The sequence below is a fragment of the Caretta caretta genome, chromosome 1, assembly GCF_965140235.1.
Source record: "Caretta caretta isolate rCarCar2 chromosome 1, rCarCar1.hap1, whole genome shotgun sequence".
NCBI classification, from domain to species: Eukaryota; Metazoa; Chordata; order Testudines; family Cheloniidae; genus Caretta; species Caretta caretta.
Window position 1 is genome coordinate 1,240,426 of NC_134206.1, and position 24,923 is coordinate 1,265,348.

Consider the following 24,923-nt stretch of genomic DNA (forward strand, 5'->3'; position numbering starts at 1 on the left):
CAGTCACACACTGGAGTTCAGCCCATATTTAGTGCACCTGGAATTACAGATACAGAGCACCAGACACAAAGGTTTGGTTTGGGCACTGAAGGATGCTGGGAGTGTTATATAGACAGATATATTGGTGCACAAAGAATCACAGGGAGTCTGGTTCATTTCCTATCAGCGGCATTGAGTAGCAAGCATCATTGAACTTTGAATTTCCTGTGTTCCTTTCAACCCGCCCAGACCTGAAATGTGGCACCCAGGGTGTGACAAGGATCCAGAATGAGGCCCACACAAATATTATCCTTGCAGGGGACTCTAGATAGATTTGTAGATTATATGGCCAGGAGGGACTATTGTGATCATCTGCTCTGACCTCCTGCATTGCACAGGCCGTAGGACTGCCCTGGATGAATTCCTCTTTGAACTAGAGCAGATCTTTGAGAAAAACATCCCATGTCAACTGAAACATGGCCAGTGATGGAGACACACCATGATCCTTGCTAAATTGTTCAAATGGTCAATTACCCTCAGTGCTAAAAAATTCCACTTTGTCTCTAGTCTCAATGTGTCTACCTTCAACGTCCAGCCCCTGACTCTTGTTCAATGTTTGCCTGCCAGCTTTAAGAGCCTCCTATTATCAAGTTTCTGTTCTGCATTATAAATGCCGATAGAATGCAATCATATTCCTCCATAACCTTCTCCTCGATAAGAGATTGAGCTCATTGAGTTCCCGGGGCAGCCTTGCACTGGTCCCCGGAGAAAGTTCTGTCTCCTGCGCAGACGAGCTTCCCCCCGGCTGTCGAGAGTCCCACTGTGCCAGAGAAGTGCAGTTACTGGAATTTTAGGGTCTGTGAATCCCCAGACCTTTGGGCACCTTGAAGATGAGGACCAAGACCTTGAACTTGACTTGACGTTCTCTGGGAAGCCGGTGTAGAGCGCGGAGAGCAGGTCTAATGTGCTCGCAGGAGCCTGTGTTGCTGAGGAGACTCTGCAGCCTTCGGTGCTCGTTGGAGTTTCGTAAGCAGAGAAGGCGTCATGCCCAGGTATCCTGCATTGCTACAGTCCAGACAGGAGTGATGAAGGCCTATATTACTAAGGCCAGGCCATCATCCACCAGGATGGGATGGAGTCTCCTAGTCAAATGAATATAGTAGAAAGGACTCCTCCCAGACGCTGGTATGAGAGAGATCAGCATCAGCAAGGCATCGAAGAGCCCTCCTAGACAGTGGACTTAATGGCCCAAATGTGGGTGTGAACCTTCAGTCAAAGGAGGCTGCACCGTAGCTGCCAACCCTTCACAATGCTTTGCTCTGCCCGCCAGCATCACCTCTCTCTTCCTTGGTGTAACATGATGTTTACTGTCCACAGTGGCACCTCCTGCTGGTCAGACTGGGAATTAGCTCAGTCCAGCCTCGGAGCACCTTCTGCTGCAAGTATCTCCCTATCGGCCCCTGCTTCCTCGTCAATCTCCCCCACTGTACTTCAGGCACTTCAAGCCCCCTTATCTTGGGGTGCTGTCCCACAGGAGTGCCCACACACTCTGGGTCTCCCCTCCCAGGGGAACCCCCTCCTCCTCCTCCTATGCCCCAGCTGTCTCCCTGCAGCCCTAGTACCTCATTAGCCCTTTCTGCCAGGCCTCAGCCTGGGGACTAGCCAGGCCAGAGCTCTGCCTGCCCTTCCCCAGCCTTGCTCTGTCAAAGGTACCCTGTCTCTCCCAGGCAGGTAGGTCTCCTGCATATTGCTGGCATTTGAGTCCATGTTGTGTGACCAGCTCCCAGAGTGGCTGCATGGAGAAGTTGAAAACCCCCAGATGGAGAACTGATCCTTGTGGGACTCCACCACATCTACTAATGTGATAAATGCCATCATGTTCCAGCAATGCCCCTCTGCCAGGTACATCGGCCAAACTAGACCGTCTCAATGTAAAAGAGTAAATGGACACAAATCAGACATCGGGAATGGTAACATACAGAAGCCATTAGGAGAACACTTCAATCTCCCTGGACACTCAATAACAGATTTAAAAGTGGCCATCCTTCAACAAAAAACCTTCGAAAACAGACTTCAAAGAGAAACTGCAGAGCTACAATTCATTTGCAAACTTAACACCATTAATTTGGGCTTGAATCGGGACTGGGAGTGGCTGGCTCACTACAAAAGCAATTTTCCCTCTCTGGGTATTGACACCTCCTCATCAATTATTGGGAGTGAGTCACATCCACCCTGACTAAATTGGCCCTGTCAACACTGGTTCTCCACTTGTGAGGTAACTCCCTTCTCTTCGTGTGTCAGTATATTTATATCTGTAATTTTCACTCCATGCATCTGAAGAAGTGGGTTTTTTACCCACAAAAGCTTATGCCCAAATAAATCTGTTAGTCTTTAAGGTGCCACCGGACTCCTCATTGTTTGTCTATAGATATTACTGGTTGGGAACTGTTCTCTGTTTGTGTAATTGGATGTAATCAGTTCTATTCTTTATATTCCTCTCCTTTATCACATGCCTCCTTCTTTGTCTTGTCTCTAAACTAAACAGTCCTAGAGTTTTCAGTCTGTCCACATATGGGAGCCTTCCCCATTCTCAGAGCCTGTCTCGGAAATCCCCTTTATAATGCTTTATCCTTCTTAGAGACTGGATGACCAAAACTGAGCACATATCAAGAGCAGGTTACTCTCCATACCATTTGTTAGGCATCCAAACATTGTCTTTGATTTGGCCACTACTGCAAAGGAGAAGGTGTTTCCATTGAGCTGCTATCAATGACGCCTGGGTCTTTTCCCTCAGGTGTGTCCTACTTGGGATGTTTCCCCCTGGCACGTCTTGGCAAAGGTTTGTTTGTTTTTACACTCTCAGATTTTGAGCAACTGGATGAATGGGGAATTCTCTACTGCATGGACTCCTTAGCCTGGCTTTCATTGCATGAAGGAACAATGAGGAATACCCAGTATCCACACTTGCGTTTCCTGCTGGTGCCTCTTAAGGTTTCCCACACCATGATGTGTAGGAATTTTTGAGGCATGGAGCAGCATCAAATATGGAATGGGCATTAGTAGGGCCAGTTGTTCATAATTAATTTCTCTGAATAATAAAAATGTCATTTTTCAGTGCATGAAGAGCGACCGATCTGCTCCCCCAAGAGAACAGCCCCCAGTAGGGCATGTAGTGTCTCATATTCACATTGTCTCTCCATCCAGGCATTTGTACTGCGACCATCACCCTAGAGCCTGGGCACATACAGGAAGTCTGGTGAAAGTACGGTACATGCAGGAGACACCATTGTGCCTCAGAGTTGGACACCTTCTCCCCTACTCCATGTCAGATTCCAACACAACCAACTTCACCAATCCCTCCACTTTCATTCTGCTGGGCATTCCTGGCCTGGAAGCGACCCATGTCTGGATCTCCATCCCCTTCTCTGCAACATATGCTGTAGCCATCTTGAGGAACGTCACCATCCTTTTCATTGTCAAGAGGGAGCCGAGCCTCCACGGGCCCATGTACTATTTCCTCTGCATGCTGGCCGTCATCAACCTGGTCCTGTTCATGTCATAGAATTATATAATATTAGGGTTGGAAGAGACCCCAGGAGGTCTTCTAGTCCAAGCCCCTGCTCAAATCATCCCAGCCAAGGCTTTGTCAAGCTGAGCCTTAAGAACCTCGAAGGATGCAGATTCCAGCACCTCCCTAGGGAACCCATTCCAGTGCTTCACCACCCTTCTAGTCAAAGAGTGTTTCCTAATATCCAACCTAAACCTCCCCCACTGCAACTTGAGACCATTACTCCTCGTTCTGTCACTGCCACCACTGAGAACAGCAGAGCTCCATCTTCTTTGGAGCCCCCCTTCAGGTAGTCGAAGGCTGCTAGTCTGTAGCGGTGCATGGGAGTCTTCCTTCCTAAGTGCAGGACTCTGCCCTTGTCCTTGTTGAACCTCATAAGATTTCTTTTGGCCCAATCCTCTAATTTGTCTAGGTCACTCTGGACCCTATCCCTACCCTCCAGTGTATCTACCTCTCCCCCCATCTTAGTGTCATCTGCAAACTTGCTAAGGGTGCAATCCACACCATCCTCCAGATCATCAATAAAGATGTTGAACAAAACCTGCCCCAGGACATACCACTTGGCACTCCGCTTGATACCGGCTGCTAACTAGACATCGAGCTCTTGATCACTACCCGTTGAGCCTGACAATCTAGCCAGCTTGCTATCCACCTGATAGTCCATTCATCCAATCCATATTTTTTTTAACTTTCTGGCAAGAATACTTTGGGAGACTGTATCAAAAGCTTTCCTAAGATATGTCTCATCCACCGCTTTCCCCATATCCACAGAGCCAGTTATCTCACCATAGAAGGCAATCAGGTTGGTCAGGCATGACTTGCCCTTGATGAATCCATGTTGATGGTTCCTGATCACCTTCCTCTCCTCCAAGTGCTTCAAAATGGATTCCTTGAGGACCTGCTCCGTGATTTTGCTGGGGACTGAATTGAGTCCATCCTGCCTAAAATGCTGAGCATCTTCTGGTTCAATTCTAGGAAGATTGATTTTAATGCCTGCCTCACCCAGCTTTACTTCATTCACTGCTTCTCAGGGATGGAGTCTGGGATCTTTGTGGCCATGGCTCTGGATCGCTACGTGGCCATCTGCCATCCCCTGAGACATTCCACCATCCTGACAAACCTCGTGGTGGCCAAGATCGGTTTGTCTGACGTGCAGCGTGGTGGCATGTTCGTACTGTGCTATCTCCTGCTGGCGAGGCGGTGGCCATATTGCAGAGCCAACATCCTCCCCCACACGCACTGCGAGCACATGGCCATGGTGCGGCTGGCCTGCACCAACACCCACATTAGTAGTTACTACTGTTTTTGCTATTCTCTGTAATCGGTCTGGATGTGTCTTTTATCACCCTGTCCTACACCCAGATCCTCAGGGCCATCTTCAGCCTCCCCACAAAGGATGCCCAGCTCAAGACGATTTGGATCTGCAACTCCCACCTCTGTGCCGTGTTAACCTTTTATATCTCAGCTCTCTTCTCCTCCCTCTCGTACTGGTATGGCCACAATGTGGCCATGTTTTTCCATGTTCCCATTGCTACCTGCTCGTGGCCCCCATGCTAAACCCCATCATCTACGGGGTGAGGACCAAACAGATCCGGGGCAGGCAGCTCCAGCTCTTTACTCATAAAGGGACCTAAGTTTTCTCCTAGTGCTCTGGCTCTCAGACTGAGCTCCATGCAGAGCTGGCTGGTGACATGGTGCTGGGCCCTCTTCCCTGAATCACTGATCGGACAATCAAAGTGACATTAAATCCCTATGATGCCAATGATGGAGTGATGAGTCCGGGGGTCCCATCCTTTGTGTGAGCTGGGGCTGCCTGGGCCAGAGCGGGGCTGAGCTAAGGGGGGAGTAGGAGTCACAGAACTTACTTTACTTGTGTCTTCTAAGGTGAAACTTTTACCCTTGGAACGTTTTGCTCTTTGAGCTACTTAAGGCTCTTCAAATATCTGCAAAACGTATAGTAACCTGCTCCTTCTGCCTGACTGAGGCCATGTCTACACTACACACCTTACAGCGGCACAGCTGTATCGCTGCCCGTGCCCCGCTCTCCTGTGTAGCTGCTCCATGACGATGGGACAGAGCTCTCCCAATGAGCGTCTCCTGCTTACTTAGCGCTGTCCACACCTGCGCCTTTGTCAGTCAGGTTTTTTTTTACTCCTGTCAAGGTTCCTCCCCCACTCTGAATGCTAGGGTACAGATGTGGGACCTGCATGAAAACCTCCTAAGCTTACTTTTACCAGCTTAGGTCAAAACTTCCCCAAGGTACAAAATATTCCACCCTTTGTCCTTGGATTGGCCGCTACCACCACCAAACAAATACTGGTTACTGGGGAAGAGCTGTTTGGACGCGTCCTTCCCCCCAAAATACTTCCCAAAACCTTGCACCCCACTTCCTGGACAAGGTTTGGTAAAAAGCCTCACCAATTTGCCTAGGTGACTACAGACCCAAACCCTTGGATCTGAGAACAATGAAAAAGCATTCAGTTTTCTTACAAGAAGACTTGTAATAGAAATAGGAGTAAATAGAAGTAAAGAAATCCCCTCTGTAAAATCAGGATGGTAGATACCTTACAGGGTAATTAGATTCAAAACATAGAGAATCCCTCTAGGCAAAACCTTAAGTTACAAAAAAGATACACAGACAGAAATAGATTATGATTTCTTTAAATGTCTGAGAAAAGAATTGTGCTGAATAGAATGACTAACACATACCTAGCTAGATTACTCACTAAAAGTTCTAAGACTCTATTCCTGGTCTATCCCTGACAAAAGCAGCATACAGACAGACAGAGATCCTTTGTTTCTCTCCCTCCTCCCAGCTTTTGAAAGTATCTTGTCTCCTCATTGGTCATTTTGGTCAGGTGCCAGCGAGGTTACCTTTAGCTTCTTAACCCTTTACAGGTGAGAGGATTTTTCCTCTGGCCAGGAGGGTTTTTAAAGGGGTTTACCCTTCCCTTTATATTTATGACAACTCCCCTGACCGACAAACGTTTCCCCAACAAAAGTGCCAGTGTAGACAAAGCCTGAGTTGCATTATAGTAAAGACATCCACTGCCTCAAGCCCTGCAGTGTTTAAGAAAATTGCAATTTTCTGCAGGCCTTTCTCACCAAACCCAGCTGCTTGCATAGACATATCTCAAAACTCTGCCTGAATCTCTTCCTGGAGTCTGCTGCATTGCCCAGGAGTTTAATCTCCTAGGGGACTTTCAGTTGTTCCATCTCCAGGATGGCTCCTTCATTGTTCACCTCAGCCCTGTTACCTCTGCCCTCTCCTCTGGTCTCCCCTCTGGTACCAGGGGTTGTCCTGGGACTCATCAGAAGGAGGCTCAGTCTGCACTCGAAGGAGGGAGGCGTGATCAGAACTAAAGCAGAGTTACGAGAGCTATCGGAGAGCCACGCGCTCCCAGCTGTGTGTCTGGTGCAGCCGCCACTCAATGGCCCGTTCTCGCGAGCCCCAATCTAGTCCCCCCGAACACGTGATCTGCTCTTAGAGGCCCAGGACACACTTCTCACAGCCAGGGCAGGGCTGTGCATTTCCGCTGTCTCTCACCCACCCAGCAGCCTATGTGACCACCCAGTCTTAGTGCTGTTACTCCCCCATCTCCCCGCCTGCCCTTTCTGGTTTGTTACACACATTAGCTGTGTCTTGTCTTAATTTGATTGATAAGCTCCTTGGGACAGGGGCTGTTTCTCCTTCTGTGTTTGCGAAGGGCCCAGCACAATTGGCCCTAAACCGGAGCGGGGCCTCTGGAGGCTTCCACAATTCAGATAAAAATAATAAATTATAAACACAATAATCCAGCCAAATCAGGGCCTAGTGACCCCCCGCCCCCTTTGCCTTTAGCTACAGGGGAAGGTCAAACCACGCTTGCCAGCTACTGAGTGTTAGTAACTTGAATACAGGTGGACACGGGGCCCCTGCTAGGCTCAGACGGGAGAATTCGTTCAGTCTCATTCCAGGGCTTAAAAACCCAGGTGCTCCACCCTGGAGAAATACCCCCGATGAGCCAGATGAGCAGGCAGAGAGTTCAGCTGTGGGAATCCAAACACCCTCCAGCCAGGGCCATGCTGGAAAGTCTGACTGAGCCTGGAACATTCGGTTTCAATTCCACCTGCGAGAGACTGGCAGGAATTGAACCGAGAGGGAGACAACAAAGCCATTGCAAACACTAATGAAGTTTCTATCCTGCCTATAGGTACACCCTTGTTCCACAGGAGCTTTGCGGGGAAGGGGAATTCATTGTCCCAGACAGGCCCCCAGCAGCCCTCTGTCCACAAGAACATTCTGTGGGTGTTGCTTTTATCAAGTCTGCTCCCCTGAAGTGACCCCAGTGACTGTGATGCGTTGGCAGGTTTCTGAGTGGGAGCGGAAGTGGAGTCCCGGAGTTCACACCTCACAGGAGTGGGGAGCTCACAAACCCAAGCTAGTTCTGAAAACCTCAGACTCACCTTCAGACAATGGCAAAGGCTCAGACTCCCTCTACCAGACTTTCCTCTGCATTCCACCCAACACACAGGCCCTGTCAGAGCGGGAGTCCATTTCCCTGTTGGTGTGACAAAGAGACCGTGCTTATGGCAAGGACGTCAGGACTCCTGGGTTCTGTCTGTCATCCTGACACTCAATCTCTGTGAGACCTTGGCCACGTCACTTCTCCTCATGCCTCAGTTTACCTATCTGCATAATGGGGATATGTTCATAGTGACTTTCCTTTGCTAGGTGTTTTGAACATCCTTCAATGAAAGGTGCTGCCCAGTGTGGTCACAGTTGCAGATGAGAGTTACAGACCTCTGATCCCTGAGTGACAGCCCCGTGTGCCTGCAGGGAGTGCTTGTGTCTCCCCTCAGTCATCTATCTCCAGACCTGCCTGTCTACAATCTATCCAGCTATCCTGGGTATTTACAGGGTATCAGACCCTTGGGAGATCTAGGCACTATCCCTAGTTTTCTTACTAATCAACTATAATTTTTTAAAATACACACATGCACAGAGATGCCAATTCCTCTCTGACTCAGCACAGAGCCCCAGAGTTCTCATCTTCCTTTGGGAAGGTCCCTCAATTACTGTTTACTCCTAAAGATGGATAAAGAGCACAGAAGCGCAGACATGGAAAGAGAGACATTTCCTAGAGTGTCTCTGGTCTCCAGCCTGTTTATCTGCAGATGCCGCGTCTCCCCTAGAGGCTGAGCAAACTGGGATTGCACAGAGCTATGTTATAAATGGTGCAGATCCCTGTGTCAGCTCTTGGCATCGGCTGCTGCTGCAGATGCTGGGCTGAGAGAGTTTTGGGACACGGCCAACTGAGGGGGATTCCCAGAGAGGATGCTTCCATCTCAGAAGTCACAGGTACCCATCTCTTGCTGAGGAGCTCACCTGCTCGACAAACCCAGTGTAACATGGGCGTGATGGGATGGCGAGTAAGTCTGGGGTCCTTTCCGATCTGCACAACCATTAAATAGCCCAGGGTCCTGCCACAGGTTATGAATATGCTCCCGTATCACTGGACAAAATGTCACTCCTCCTGTACACTCCCTCCTGCCCTGGCTGATGGTCTCCAGCCCCAAGGTAGCTGCATTTCAGTGGCACAGGGGATCCTTCAGGAGGAAAGATGTCAGTGGAGGGACAATACAAGGCCGAATTCTGATGTTGTGGCTTTACATTTCTCTGGCCCCACTGAGGCAAAACTACTTTGGAGTAAGAACTGAGTAAAGACCTCAGGAGCCAGCTGTGTGTTAATGCACAGACACCGTCACCTCCTGCTCTTGCATCTCAGGGCTCTGGCGGTTAACGGGTGGGGCTGTTACCTGACTTTTAATTTCTGGAAAGCATGGAGGTGCTAGGGCTCCTCACTGGAACAACTATAAGAATGTTTTAAACATGGGCAAGACATCGCCTCTCCTAGCTTCATTCGAGAAGTCGGCTGAGCTGTTACGTCTGAAACTTTGAAAAAACAATTCAGCCGGCAGCAGACACCCAGGGTGGGAAATTTCAGTCCAAACGCTTAAAGATTGGCAAACTTATAAGCAACTGAAAATCAGGTCTCCTAATGGAAGGTGTCAGAGAGACTTAACTCACCATGGTGCCACCAGCACCACCGACAATGGCCCATCCATTTCTGAATCCCATTCAGCTGAGCTCTGTGCTCCAGTAACGTATGCGGCAAGGAGTTCCACAGGCCAACAATGGATTATGTAAACAATTTTCTTTCATCAGAGTTACATGTTCAGACTTTCGAGGTAACTGAACGTTCCCTTGTTCGGGTGTTGTGAGACAGAGTAAATATAAATGCTGACCTACTTTCTTTATTCATAGATTCCAGGGTTAGTGTCAGAAGGGGGGCAGGGATAGCTCAATGGTTTGAGCATTGGCCTGCTAAACCCAGGATTGTGCGCTCAATCCTTGAGGGGGCCATTTAGGGATATGGGGCCAAAATTGGGGATTGGTCCAGCTTTGAGCAGGGGGTTGGACTAGATGACCTCCTGAGGTCCCTTCCAACCCTGATATTCTTTGATAAGGGACATTAGATCATCCAGTCTGACCTTCTGTATAACACAGGCCACTAAAGCTTACCCAGTTACTCCTCTATTGAGCCCAATGACTTGTGTTTGACTAAGGCCTGGTCTACACTACGATTTTACATTATAGAATCATAGAGGCACAGGGTGAGAAGGGACCACAAGTGTCATCGAGTCTGACCCCTGCCGAGATGCAGGATTGGTTGTGTCTAACCCATCCCAGACACATGACCATCCAGCCTCCTTTGGAAAACCTCCAGGGAAGGAGCTTCCACAACCTTCCGAGGAGACTGTTCCATTATTCTCTTTTTCTTGCAGTTAGGGAGTTTTTCCTGAGATTGCATCTAAATCTGGTGTGCTGTAGTTTCATCCCATCGCCTCTTGTCCTGCCCTCCATGAAAAGAGAGAATGACTTTTCCCCATCTTTTTTATAGCAGCCTTGCAAGGATCTGAAGACCACTGGCATGTCCTCCCTCAATCTCCTCTCTTCCAAACTAAACATACCTGGTTCCTTCAGCGTGCTCCTACGACTTGCATTCCATCCCTTGGATCACCTTTGTCGCTTGCCTCTGGATCCTTTCCAGTTTCTCTACATCCTTCCTATCCCTTAGTGACCCAAACTGGACACAGTGCTTCAACTGAGGCCCAAACAGCACCGAGTATAGTTTTAGTATCACTGACCGTGACTTGCATGCTACGTCTCTGTTAATGCAACCCCAAATTGCATCTGCTTTGTTTGCAACAGCAAAATCATCCACACCCCGAAGGATGTCGCTATATCAACCGAACCCCTTTGTACACAGCATGAGGTCAACAGAAGAATTCTTCCATCGACCTAGCTACCACCTTTTGGGGAGGTGGGTCACCTACACTGCCAGGAGAGCCCCTGCCATCGGTGTAAATAGTGTCTACACTGAAACACCAAGGCAATGCTGCTGTAGCATTTAAAGTGTAGAGAAGTCCTTAAGGAGATCTCCCAGAAAAGCATCCAATCTGGATCTCCAGACATGTGGAGTTTGAGAATCCACCAGTTCCCTTCACAGTTTGTTCCAATGATTAATCACCCTCAGTGCTAAACATCTGGCCCTTATTTTCAGCTGGCTTCAACTAATGGTTTTCACCCCATGAAAGTCTCCGCTTGTTCATCTTTTTCATAAGTTAAATATCTGATGCCCTTCAAGTCTCTCACTGACCGGCATTTTCTCCAGCCTCCAATCATTTTTGTGGCTTTTTTCTGCACCCTCTCCAACTTTTCAACAGCCTTTTTGAAATGTGGACCCCAGAACTGGATGCAGACGGTTTCACCAATGCCCTGTGCAGAGGTAAAATCCTGACCCTGCAAAAGTCACCACTCCCCTGTTTGTGCATCCAAGGATACATCAGCCCTTTTAGCCACAGCATCGCATTGGGAGCTCACGATGAGTTTGGAGTCCACAGAGACCCCTAAATCCTTTTCAGGGTCCCTGCGTCCATAATACAGTGCCCTAGTCTGTGGGTCGGGAATGCGTTCCCCCGTTCCGAGTGGATCATTTTTCATTTGACTGTATTATAACCACTCTGCCAATCTTTGGGTTGTCCACAAATTTTATCTGCAGTGATTTTCTATTTGCTTCCAGATCCTTGATGAAAATATTGAATAGCCTCAGACCTAGAACTGATCCCTGCAGAACCCCACTGGGAACAGTCCCATTCACTGAGACTGGCCCCTTGACAATGGCTTTCTGAGATCTGTCAGTTCACCAGTTTTTAGTGCATTTTACGTGTGCCCTACTGATATTGTAGATAATTTCAGAGCAAATTGGGGGGCTGAACTTTGTGACTTTGTCCATACCCATAACTATTTCAGATTTGGGGATAATTTATACCTTCAAATCAGCAGCACTGCTATGGGTACCCGCATGGCCCCACAATATGCCAACATTTTTATGGCTGACTTAGAACAACGCTTCCTCAGCTCTCGTCCCCTAGTACTTCTCCTCTACTTGCGCTACACTGATGACATCTTCATCATCTGGGGACCCATGGCAAAGAAGCCCTTGAGGAATTCCACCAGGATTTCAACAATTTCTACCCCACCATCAACTTCAGCCTGGACCAGTCCACACAAGAGATCCTAGACACTACAGTGCTAATAAGCGATGGTCACATAAACACCACCCTATACCAGAAACCTACTGACCACTATACTTGCCTACATGCCTCCAGCTTTCACCCTGACCACACCACACGATCCATCGTCTACAGCCAAGCTCTACGATACAACCGCATTTGCTCCAACCCCTCAGACAGAGACAAACACCTACAAGATCTCTATCAAGCATTCTTACAACTACAATACCCAGCTGCAGAAGTGAAGAAACAGATTGACAGAGCCAGAATGGTACCCAGAAGTCACCTTCTACAGGACAGGTCCAACAAAGAAAATAACAGAACGCCACTAGCCGTCACCTTCAGCCCCCAACTAAAACCTCTCCAACACATCATCAAGGATCTACAACCTATCCTGAAGGACGACCTATCACTCTCACAGATCTTGGGAGACAGGCCAGTCCTTGCTTACAGACAGCCCCCCAACCTGAAGCAAATACTCACCAGCAACCACACACCACACAACAAAAACACTAACCCAGGAACCTATCCTTGCAACAAAGCCCGTTGCCAACCGTGTCCACATATCTATTCAGGGGACACCATCATAGGACCTAATCACATCAGACACAATATCAGAGGCTCGTTCACCTGCACATCCACCAATGTGATCTATGCCGTCATGTGCCAGCAATGCCCCTCTGCCATGTACGTTGGCCAAACCGGACAGTCTCTACACAAAAGAATAAATGGACACAAATCTGACATCAGGAATTATAACATTCCAAAATGAGTAGGAGAACACTTCAATTTCCCCAGTCACTCCATAACAGACTTAAAAGTGATTATTCTTCAACAAAAAAACTTCAAAAAGAGACTGCAATGAGAAACTGCAGAATTGGAATTAATTTGCAAACTGGGCATCATCAAATTAGGCTGAATAAAGACTGGGAGTGGATGGGTCATTACAAAACCTAATTTCCCCCTACTATTACTCACACCTTTGTGTCAACAATTTGAAATGGGCCACCCTCATTACCACTACAAAAGTGATTTTTCCTCCTTTGGTATTCTACTGCTGAGAATAGTCCACTTTAATTGAATTGTCTCGTTAGCATTGAACACCCACTTGGTAAGGCAACTCCCATCTTTTCATGTACTGTGTATATATATATATACCTACTACTGTATTTTTCACTCCAGGCATCTGAGGAAGTAGGTGTTAGCCCACAAAAACTTATGCCCAAATAAATTTGTTAGTCTCTAAGTTGCCACAAGGACCCATAATGTGGAGTGTTCATCTGAATGTCTTTCCCTACTAAATCAAATGCCTCAGAGAAATTGAAGTGTCTTGCATCTGCACAGTATCCTTGATCAACCAAACCTACACTCTCATTAAAGGATGTAATCAGTTTTATTTTACAAGACCTGATTTCCATAAACCATGTTGTTTACTGGCATTAATTATATCCCTAGACTTTTTTTGAACTAATCCCAGACCAGCTTTTCCATTGTTTCCTGACCTTGTCAAATCTTTTTTTTAAGCTTTCCCTTCATTTTTTTAAGAGTTTACATTTAACAGAGAACTGTCCTGTATTTGCTTTTTGTTTGTTTGTTTTTTTGGCTCTACTGCTGACAGATTGCATACTTCTGGTTCCAAATGAGATGTGTGGTTGATCCATCAGTTTGTAACTCTGGTGTTCGTAACCCTAAAGTTCTACTGTAGGTGATGTATAACATTCTCCTTGGCACCTAATGGACTGGAGACTTTTCATCACCTCATGTGATATGAGTATCTCATACTGCTTCATTCCAAATGCAGAACAAAACTATTTCTGCAACACATCTATGTTATCTGCAACATTAAGAAGTTTCCTTTCTCCCTCTAGGAATTGGCCTAAAGCTTTTCTAGGGTTTTTTTGTTCTTAATGCACTTAATAACCTCCGTTTTGTTATCCTTAGCTCTGCCAATTATGGATTTTCCCCTGATGTCTTTAACATCCCTTATGCATTTTCATAACTTCCCATTTGTATGGATTGCTATCTATTTTTCCTTTTTTCCCATTTGTATATATTGCTTTTTTCCAACATAAATGCTGCCTTCACTTTGCCACTGAACTGAGTTTTTAGCCAAAGTTCTCCACTTCCTTGACTGTGGAATCGTGACTTTTTAGCTGTCCAATAAACTCTTCTTAACAAACTCCCAATTTTCATTCCCGTTTTCCTGTCTAATATTTTCCTCCCAATCAGTTTTGCTGATAAATTTCCTCAGCTTTGGGGAATTAGCCCTTTTGATTGGTATCTGTTTGTCTATTTGAATATAATAGGTTCCATTCTTTTATTTTGTTCTCCTCTATCATATGCTCCGTCCTTTGTCTCTTCTCTAAACTAAGCAATCCCAGACTTTTCAGTCCGCATATGGTAGCCTCCCCCATACTGAGAACCTGTCTCAGAAATCCCCTTTCTGTCTGCTTTATCTGTTAGAGACTGGGTGAAAAACACTGAGTGACTATCCAGAGCAGGTTATTGTCCATCCCATTCCTTAGGCAACCAAACATTGTCTCTGTTTTGGCTACTACTGCAAAAAAGCAGGTGTTTCCATTTAGCTGCTATCAGCTATGCCCATACTTTTCCCTAAGATGTGCTCGAGTTGGGATGTTTTCCCTTGGCACATGTCTTGGCAAAGGTTTGGGTTTTTTTCCCCTCTCAGATTTTCAGTAACTAGGTGAATAGCAAACTCCCTAGAGCATGGACTCTCCAGCCTGGATTTCATTGCATTAAGGCAATGTGTACATTGGCAGATATTTTTGCCAAAAGTTTGGTCAATGACCAAAAAGCCTTTAGAACCAGTCATTGTTGCACGTTCACACTGTCTTTCTTTTTCGGCATAGTGCGTCCACATGTGGGGTGGTCGCAGCGACAGTGAGAGCAATGCACTGTGGGTAGCTTTCCCACAGTTCAGCTCTCCATCCTGTGCCGATAGGTGTTGTGGGAAGGTGGAGTGGATCACAGCACAACATGGGTTAAGGCTTAATGTTCAATGATGCATTGTCCCAGCATTCCATGTTTTCCTATCTCCAGTTCATGGCACTTTTCAAGGTCCCTTGTTTTCTGCTCAGTCCGCCACCTCTAGCTGCAGGAATGGATCCCTCACTGCTCTGCTAGCTGTCAGTAGCACATCGCAAATGGCAGTGGAATCAATCTTGAAGTTGTGAAGGCACTGGAAGTCACAGTTACCTGACACGCTGTCCTATATCAATAGCAGCAGCATTAGGTTGCTTTTGCCATTCACAGAAAGCTAAACACGGTGGAAATTGCTTTTGGGCTCAAGAAACTAGCACTTAATGATGGAATTGCATCGTTATGCAGGTCTAGGAAGATAAGCAATGGCTTCAGGTCTTCTGGATGAGGAAAGCCATCTTCCTGGAACTGTGTGCTGAGCTTGCCCCAGCCCTGTGGCACAAGGACACTCAAATGAGAGCTGCCCTCTTGGTAAAGAAGCACCTGGTAACCGCACTGTGGAAGCTGACAACTCCAGGATGCTACCGGTTGGTCACAAATCAGTTTGCGGTCGGGAAATCGACCTTTGGGGCTGCGTGATATTGTGGATGGCTTTGCAGAAATGGGTTTCCCTAGCCGTGGAGGGGTGATAGATGGCATGCATATTCCAATTTTGGCACCAAAGCTCCTTGCAATATTGTATAACAGTCAGAAGGGGTACTTCTCCATGGTGTTTGTTACAGGTGCTTGTGGATCACCGAGGGCATTTAATTGACATCAGTGCAGGGTTGTCCGGAGAATTGCACGATACACAAATCTTTCAGAACACCGACCTCTACAGAAAGCTGCAAAGGGGAACTTTCTTTTCAGACCAGAGGATCCCCATAGGGATGTCAAAATGCCCATAGTGACCCTTCGGAAACCCAGCGTACACCTTAATGCCAGGGCTTATGAAAGCCGTACATGGGAAACCTGTTGAGCATTTCAACAATAGGCTGAGTAGGTGCAGGATGACTGTGGAATGTGCATTTGGCAGATTAAAGGCACGCTGGCGAGGCCCTTCTGGCAAATTAGACCTTATTGAGGAAAATATTCCCATGGTCGTAGTCATTTGTTGCACATTGCATAATATTTGTGAAGGAAACGGCAAAAAGTTTGCTCAGAGGTGGACTGCTGAGACATGATGCTTGTCTGCCGATTTTGAGCTGCCAGACACCAAGGCTATTAGAGGGGCACAAAGGGGGAGAATTTGAATCAGGGAGGCTTGAGGCAACACTTTGAAGTTGAGAACCAGTAATGTTTGTTGCTATGCTTGGGATTGTAATGCATAATGAAGTCCAGTTTTGTTCAAGCCCAGGATTTAATGTAAGGAAATGATAAAACCACTTGCTTGTTTACTGCTGCCATCTGCTATCATAACTTCCATGAAAACAAAGAAAGAGTGCTTATTATTCAAATAACTATGCTTTTATTGTCAAAAAACACAATACTATGCATACACACAGAGACAAACTCACATTCTTGGGAGGGGAAGGTGCCAGGGGAGGACTGATTTTAGAGCTGAGCATACTTCCAGCTGTCGTTTAAAAAGCTGTCTACAGGGGTGGAGTGTAGGGGAAAGTGTGAAGTCCCAGAAATCAGAAAGTAGTGTTCGGGTGGAGTTTGGGGAGGGCATGGGAAAAAGCTCTGAATATGCTGAAGGGGAGGGCAGACACACATCTGCTCAGTCTGGAGGGTTACAAGGGACTGCAGCATGTTGGCTTGCTTCTCCAAAACTTTTATCAGCCTCCCCATTGCATCCCTAGGGCATGCCTCATTTCCTTTTCTTTCCTGCTTGTCATATTCCATCCACTTCCTGCATTCCATCTTCTCTGCTTCTGAGTGCTGAAGCTCCTCCTGAAACATATCTTCCTTGCTCCATCTTGTGCTCTTTCCTATCTGGTGGAGACGCCCGGCTGGAGTGGAGGGGGTGCCTCCTTTCAAGGACATATCTGGTGAAGCACAAGTAACAATAAACAGAAGCATTATTGTTAACTACACGTACAGGATTGAAACACGACATTAAAATATACCGCTGGTAATACATCGATCACTTTCTGGCTGACCCTTGACAAGCACACATGCTGGTGAACACCACAAGCATCATGAGTTTACCCAGGAGTAGGGGACATTGTGTGTGGGAGAAAAGCACTGTGAAAGGGGTCGTGGAGCACTTCTCAGGGAGCAATATTCTAAAGTTTCCCACCCTTTTCCACAGGTGGGGGTCATTGTGGCAGATATCTCTCTCCTGACGGGAAGCAAGGAAGCAAGTGAGCATCTACTACACACTTGTTGTTTCCTCCCCCATCCCTATGTTGCTCGCCTGTGTGCTGCTTTGGTCCTTGTCCAAATAATTCCAGAATGGCACAGGAAAGTGTCCCTCAATGGGGGAAGGAACAAAGCAGCTCTGCCAAGGAACCTCCGGCACAGGATTGTGGAGTACCTGCAGGAAAGTTTCCTAGAGATCTCTCTGGGGGATTTCCAGTGACATCTCGGTGTGTATCAACACCCTCTTCCACCGTACTGTCTAGCTGCACGGGAAAATACCCAGCACACAGAAACACAGCCAGAATTGTACATTTCTTTTCCCTCAACGCATCTCCACACTTCACAAAGCAAAATCACTTACCACGGTTCTCCTCTCCAGCTTCTGGCTCGCCTGATTGTGACTGCTGAGACTGTCTGGACACCTCCAGAATGGAGAACAACTCCTGACTGGACGCAGCACTGGGCGAACCCGGCACAGGCTCCACGTCTCCTAATGTATTCAGTGCTTCATCGATGACTTCCTCCTCTGGATTAGGTCAAGTTTCTGTCAGTTCTAACCCAGGGGATTTATCCACAGGGTTCTCTGCCATGGAGGTGGGGTCGCCTCCACGGATAGCATCCAACTCCTTATACACACAGCAGGTCTGGGGCACAGCACTGGAGTGACCATTTGCCTCCCTTGCCTTCGGGTATGTGTGCCTCAGCTCCTTTACCTTTGTTCTGCAATGCAGTATGTTCCGATCATAGCCCTTTTCCCACAAGGTGCACGAAATCTGTGTGTAGGTATTGAAATTCCTACAACTGGAGCACAGCTGAAATTGCACAGCCTCCTCTCCCCAAATACTGAGTAGATCCAGGAGCTCCGCAGTGGTCCCGGGGGAGAGCATTTTCTGCATGGATTCACCATGGTTACCTGGGAACATGTATTGTAAGTTACCTGGGAACATGTATCTCCATGCCAAGCCAACAGGAAGAGGAATTTCAAAATTCCCGAGACTTTAGATGGGGGGCAGGTGGAAGAAGTTTACCTGGATGCAGGGTAGCAGAGATGAAATTTCTGACCAGAGTGGTCAGGATGGGCATTGTGGGATGCCTTCGGGAGGCCTATTACTGCGATAAAATCAAGTGCAAGTGTCCATATTGGCACTTTGGGGACAAAACTTTTGATTAAAAAGCCTTACAACTTTCATCAAGGTGGTTTTATAATCTCACTGAAACTGAGGAGTTCCATCATCGAAAGTGGCTTTGCAGAGTATACACCTCCACTGTTTCTTCACCAAAAGCTGCCTTTTGGTGAAAAAACTTCACAGTATAGACAAGGCCTAAGGAACAATGTTGGATAACCAGTATCCACACTCATATTTCCTGCCGGTTCATATTAAGGTTCTCCACACCATGATGTGTAGGAATTATTGATGCATGGAGCACCATAAAATATGGAATTGGCATTAGTAGGGTCAGTTCTTCATAATTCATTTATCTGAGTAATGAAAATGTCATTTTTCTGTGAAGAACAACCAATCTGCTTCACCTATGATAACAGCTTCCAGAAGGGCATGTAATGTCTCATATTAACATTGTCTCTCCACCAGGCATTTGTACTGCGACCATCACACTAGATACATACAGAGGAATGTACGGTACATGCAAGAGACACCGTTGTGCCTGAGCGTTGGACACCTTCTCCCTTTCTACATGTCAGATTCCAACAAAACCGATTTCACCAACCCCTCCACCTTCATCCTGCTGGGCATTCCTGGCCTGGAGGCGGCCCATGTCTGGATCTCCATCCCTTTCTCTGCCATGTACTCCATAGCTGTCTTGGGGAACTTCACCATCCTGTTCATCGTGAATATGGAGCCGAGCCTCCATGTCCCCATGTACTATTTCCTCTGCATGCTGGCCGTCACCGACCTGATCCTGTCTACGTCCATCCTGCCCAAAACACTGAGCATCTTCTGGTTCAATTCCAGGGAGATAGATTTTAGTGCCTGCCTTACCCAGATGTACTTCATTCACAGCTTCTCAGCGATGGAGTCTGGGATCCTTGTGGCCATGGCTTTGGATCGTTATGTGGCCATCTGCCATCCCCTGAGGTATTCCACCATCCTGACAAACCCGTGGTGGCCAAGGTGGGCCTCGCCATGGTGCTGCGTGGAGGCATGCTTGTACTGCCCTATCCCTTCCTGACAAGGCGGTGGCCATATTGCAGAACCAACATCATCCCTCACACATACTGTGAGCACATGGCTGTGGTGAAACTGGCCTGCACAGACATCCATGTCAGTAGTTACTACAGCCTCTCTGCAGCATTCTTGGTGACGGGTCTGGATGTGTTTTTTATTGCTGTGTCCTATACCCAGATCCTCAGGGCCATCTTCAGCCTCCCCACAAAGGATGCCCGGCTCAAAACTTTTGGAACCTGCAGCTCCCACCTCTGTGCCATCTTACTCTTTTACATCCCAGGTCTCTTCTCCTTCCTCACACACCGGTTTGGCTATAACGTGGCCCTGCATTTCCATGTTCTCATGGCCAATGCATACCTCCTGGTGCCCCCCCATGGTAAACCCCATCATCTATGGGGTGAGGACCAAACAGATCCAGGACAGGCTGCTCTGGCTCTTTACTTTTAAAGGAACTAAAGTTTTCTGCTGGTGCTCTGGCTCCCAGACCGAGCTCCGTGCAAAGCTGGCTGGTGACATGGTGCTGGGCCCTCTTCCCTGAATCACTGACTGAGCAGTCAAAAAGATATTAAACCCACTCCTGGCCTTACTGTGTTCTGTAAGCATAATAAACTGGGGGATCAGTCTGTGTACAGCTCATTAACTCCTAGATTTGTCACCTTTCTAATTGCTGATAACTGGACATCTGACACCCCCTTGCCCTTCCTCTTCCCTCAAGTCCTTTCCCCCCTCTGTGCCTATTCCCCAACACTCTGACCCTGTTGCTCACTTGTCCCATCCCACCATCACTTGCTGGATCATCTCCACCTCCCTCCCCTACCAGCTGGCTTCACTCTGCTGTGGGTCTGGGACCCGAGCTGCTGCAGCCTGACAAGCAAACAGTCTGCCATTTCATAAGAATATAAGAATGGCCATACTGGGTCAGACCAAAGGTCCATCCAGCCCAGTATCCTGTCTGCTGACAGAGGCCAATGCCAGGTGCTCCAGAAGGAGTGAACCTAACACGTAATGATCTACTGATCTCTCTCCTGCCATCCATCTCCATCCTCTGACAAACAGAGGCTAGGGACACCATTCCTTACCCATCCTGGCTAATAGCCATTAATGGACATAACCTCTATGAATTTATCCAGTTCTCTTTTAAACCCTTTTATAGTCCTAGCCTTCACAACCTCTTCAGGCAAGGAGTTCCACAGGTTGATTGTGTGCTGTGTGAAGAAGAACTTCCTTTTATTTGTTTTAAACCTGCTGCCCATTAATTTCATTTGGTGGCCCCTAGTTCTTCTATTATGGGAACAAGTAAATAACTGTTCCTTATTCACTTTCTCCACACCACTCATGATTTTATAGACCGCTATCTATCCCCCCTTAGTCTCCTCTTTTCAAAGCTGAACAGTCCTAGCCTCTTTAATCTCTCCTCATATGGGACCCGTTCCAAACCCCTCATCATTTTAGTTGCGCTACTCTGAACCTTTTCTAATGCCAGTATATCTTTTTTGAGATGAGGAGACCGCATCTGTAAGCAGTATTCAAGATGTGGGCTTAAAATGGATTTATATAAGGGCAATAAGATATTCTCTATCCCTTTTTTAATGATTCCTAACATCCTGTTTGCTTTTTTGACTGCTGCTGCACACTGCGTGGACGTCTTCAGAGAATGATCCATGAAGACTCCTAGATCTTTCTCCGGATTAGTTGTAGCTAAATTAGCCCCCATCATATTGTATGTAAGGTTGGTGTTATTTTTTCCAATGTGCATTACTTTACACTTATCCACATTATATTTCATTTGCCACTTTGTTGCCCAATCATAGACTCATAGAATAGAATCATAGAATCATAGAATCACAGAATATCACAGTTGGAAGGGACCTCAGGAGGTCATCTAGTCCAACCCCCTGCTCAAAGCAGGACCAATCCCCAATGAAATCATCCCAGCCAGGGCTTTGTCAAGCCTGACCTTAAAAACTTCTAAGGAAGGAGATTCTACCACCTCCCTAGGGAACAGATTCCAGTGTTTCACCACCCTTCTAGTGAAAAAGTTTTTCCTGATATCCAACCTAAACCTCCCCCACTGCAACTTGAGACCATTACTCCTCGTTCTGTCATCTGCTACCACTGAGAACAGTCTAGATCCATCCTCTTTGGAACCCCTTGTCAGCTCTGAGCCCTCTCCTGGAGCAAGGTGACTAGGACAGGTCAGCGCTTTCTTGTGAGAGACCTGAGAGGGATGTGGGAGACCAAGATCCAAAATCTCTGCTCTACCTGATTTGGAGCAGGGAGTTATACACAGGTCTCCCATGTCCCATGTGAGTGCCCTGAGCACCAGGCAAATGGCTATTCTGGGTGGGCCTCAGTCAGTCTGTCTGTCTGGAGCTGTTCTGCTTTGTACAAACAAACCTTCAGTGGAGGAGGAATTTGAATCTGTGTCTTCCATGTTCCAGGTGAGGGTGCTAAACCGCTGGGCTATGGGATATTCTGGAGGTGCACAGACATGGACGCACGTGCAAACACACACAGTCCCATGGGTGCACACACACACGGGTTCAGAGGCACATACACACAAAGCCCCATGTGCACACCACACGCAGCTCCATCTGCACAAAAACACACACGGATGCACGTGCACACACACACGGATGCATATGCACACACACATTCCCGACCTGCAAGGTCCCATCCAGGAGGCTTGGTCTGAGAACCCCTAACCGTTCGGGCCTGCTGGGGAGATTTGTGGGGACACCTTGTTGGAGAATCCCACCAGAATTGAAGCCTGAGCGAAGACTCTGGGCAGCTCATTAGCTGTGGCATAAGCGCTGAGTTCCTCTCTATCCGGGAGGTGCTCAATCCGCACTCCATGCCATGCCCTGCCCCCAACATTAACTCCAAGCCCCTAACCTTGCCCCACCTCTTCCGACCCCTGCTCCACCCCAGGCCCCACTCCCACTCCACCCCTTCTCTAGCCCTGGATTTGAGGGGTGTGTGTAGCCCAGAATATAATCAAGTTAAATGCAAGCATATTATGTGCATTCAGCCACCCTGAATTAATGAAACAGAACACCACATAGTTAAGGGTTAGTTTGAAGACAGGAGCAAGGTCATATCTAGCTGGCAGTTTCTGCTAATCAGAATGGGAGGAGGGGACAGACAAGTAAATAACAGACTGAAAACCTTGGTGGTTGGAAAACCTTGAATCTAGACCCCTCTGATATTAAAAGTTTACTGAAAGTTAGGAAGGGATGATCCAGTGTTTTAAAGAAGTTAGTTATAAAAGACTGGCTAATAGAGTGTATTTCGGAGCAGTCCTCTGAAGCCATATTGAGAGACGTTTTTCCTAACACCTTTTCTCCCCGGTGGGTGAGCAACTGGCCACTGTGAACCTGCTGTTAGTTACTGTCAGGGTCACTCTGAACTCTGGGGTACAGATGTGGGGTCCTGCATGAAAGACCCCCTAAGCTTATATTCCACCAGCTTAGGTTAAAGCTTCCCCAAGGCACAAATTCCTTTCCTTGTTCTTGGACGGTATTGCTGCCACCACCAAGTGATTTAAACAAACATTCAGGAAGGGGCCACTTGGAGCCCTATCCCTGCCCCAAATCTCCCCCCAAACCCCTTCACCCTCTTTCCTGGGAAGGCCTGAGAATAATATACCAACCAAATAGGTTAACAAGGTGAGCACAGATCAGACCCTTGGGTATTTAGTACACTAAAAGCCAATGAGGTTCTTAAAAGAAGAGCTTTATTACAAAGAAAAAGGTAAAAGAAGCACCTCTACAAAATCAGGATGGAAGGCAATTTTACAGGGTAATAAAAGGATTTAAAACCCAGAGGATTCCCCTCTAGGCTCAACTTTAAAGTTCCAAAACCAGGGATAAACCTCCCTCTTAGAATAGGGAAAATTCACAAGCTAAAACAAAAGATAATGTATCGACTTTCCTTGCTATTACTTACAATTTCTGTAATTTTAGATGCATCATTTCACTAGGAGCTGGATTACCTGCTTGGTCTCTCTCTTTGTCTCAAGAGGGAACACAGAGAGAACACAAACAAAACCTTCCCCCCCCCCCGCCAGATTTGAAAGTATCTTCTTTCCCCATTGGTCCTTCTGGTCAGGTACCAACTAGGTTAATGAAACTGATTAACCCCTTACAGGTAAGGGGATTCTGTACCTCTGGTCAGGAGGGATTTGATGTTATTGCATACATAAAGGTTGTTACACTTCCATTTATATTTATGACAGTTACTCAATACCATTCCAGGTGTTAGGGCAATATCTAGGATGTTCTAAACCTATTCCTAATGCTTGTGTGTGCTTACATCTAATAAACGGCAGTGTGAGGCAAGAGCACGCTTACTTGCATTACTCCTTGATGAGACAGAATCACTGAGTTCCTGCTGATTTATTCCTTACACCACCTGGAGTGAAATAATAAAGTTGCCCCTGTTGGGGGTTCTCACAATATGGGTAACACTTCCCCCAGGCCCCACCCCCACCCCACCTCTTCCCCGCCTCTTTATGCCCCCTCCCTCAAGCATGCCCCATCTCTGCTCTTCCCCCTCCCTCCCAGCCCCTCCTGCATGCTGCAGAACAGCTGATCTGTGGCGGGTGGGAGGCACAGGGAGAGAGTGGGAGGAGTTGATCCCCGGGGCCACTGGTGAGTGAGAGGTGCTGGGGGGAGGGAGGGGAGCTTGGCTGCCGGTAGGGGCTAAGCACCCCCCTCATTTTTTCCCATGGGTGCTCCTCTGTGTAGTGACCAGCAATGACCTGCAGAATAGACGTTAGACTCAGCGTCCTTCTTCAGCTTCAGCCCCTGGGCAACATGGCCCCTGCAGTTCCAGATAAGGTGCCCTGTACATGTGTAAATAGCCGGCGAATGGCAGGTGGGCTGTTTATCTCCTGCCCTGTGAGCTATCAAAGCCACCCCACCTCTGCCCAGCATCCCGTCTTCCCAGCTAACGCAGGGTCTTAGCCTTCTGTCTCTCTCAGCTCTTGCCCTCCTATCTCCAAAGCCGATTCCTTAGCCCTGCTCCTGAGGCCTGGCTCAGGGCAAAGGGCTCCCAGCCCATCCCCATTGCAGATACCCTGCCTGCTACAGACTCCCAGCGTGGAGGAGAAAAAGGGAGCCAAAAGCTAAAGAAATAAGCCACACGATGATCTCTTCCCTCAGGATGTTGTAGCTGAGCTTTAGAGCCCACAAGCTCTACAGTGCACAGTATCGCCTGCCGGCCACAGAACCCTGCTCCCTAGCTTCAGCTGCTTTTATACGGATTCCCTGTCTGCTCCTGAT

General features: G+C 47.5%; 1 pseudogene; it reads left to right on the forward strand.

Moving 5' to 3' along the window:
• Positions 1-19,147: 19,147 nt before the first annotated feature.
• LOC142071038 (olfactory receptor 52R1-like) lies at positions 19,148-20,176 on the forward strand (annotated as a pseudogene).
• The last annotated feature ends 4,747 nt before the right edge of the window (positions 20,177-24,923 follow it).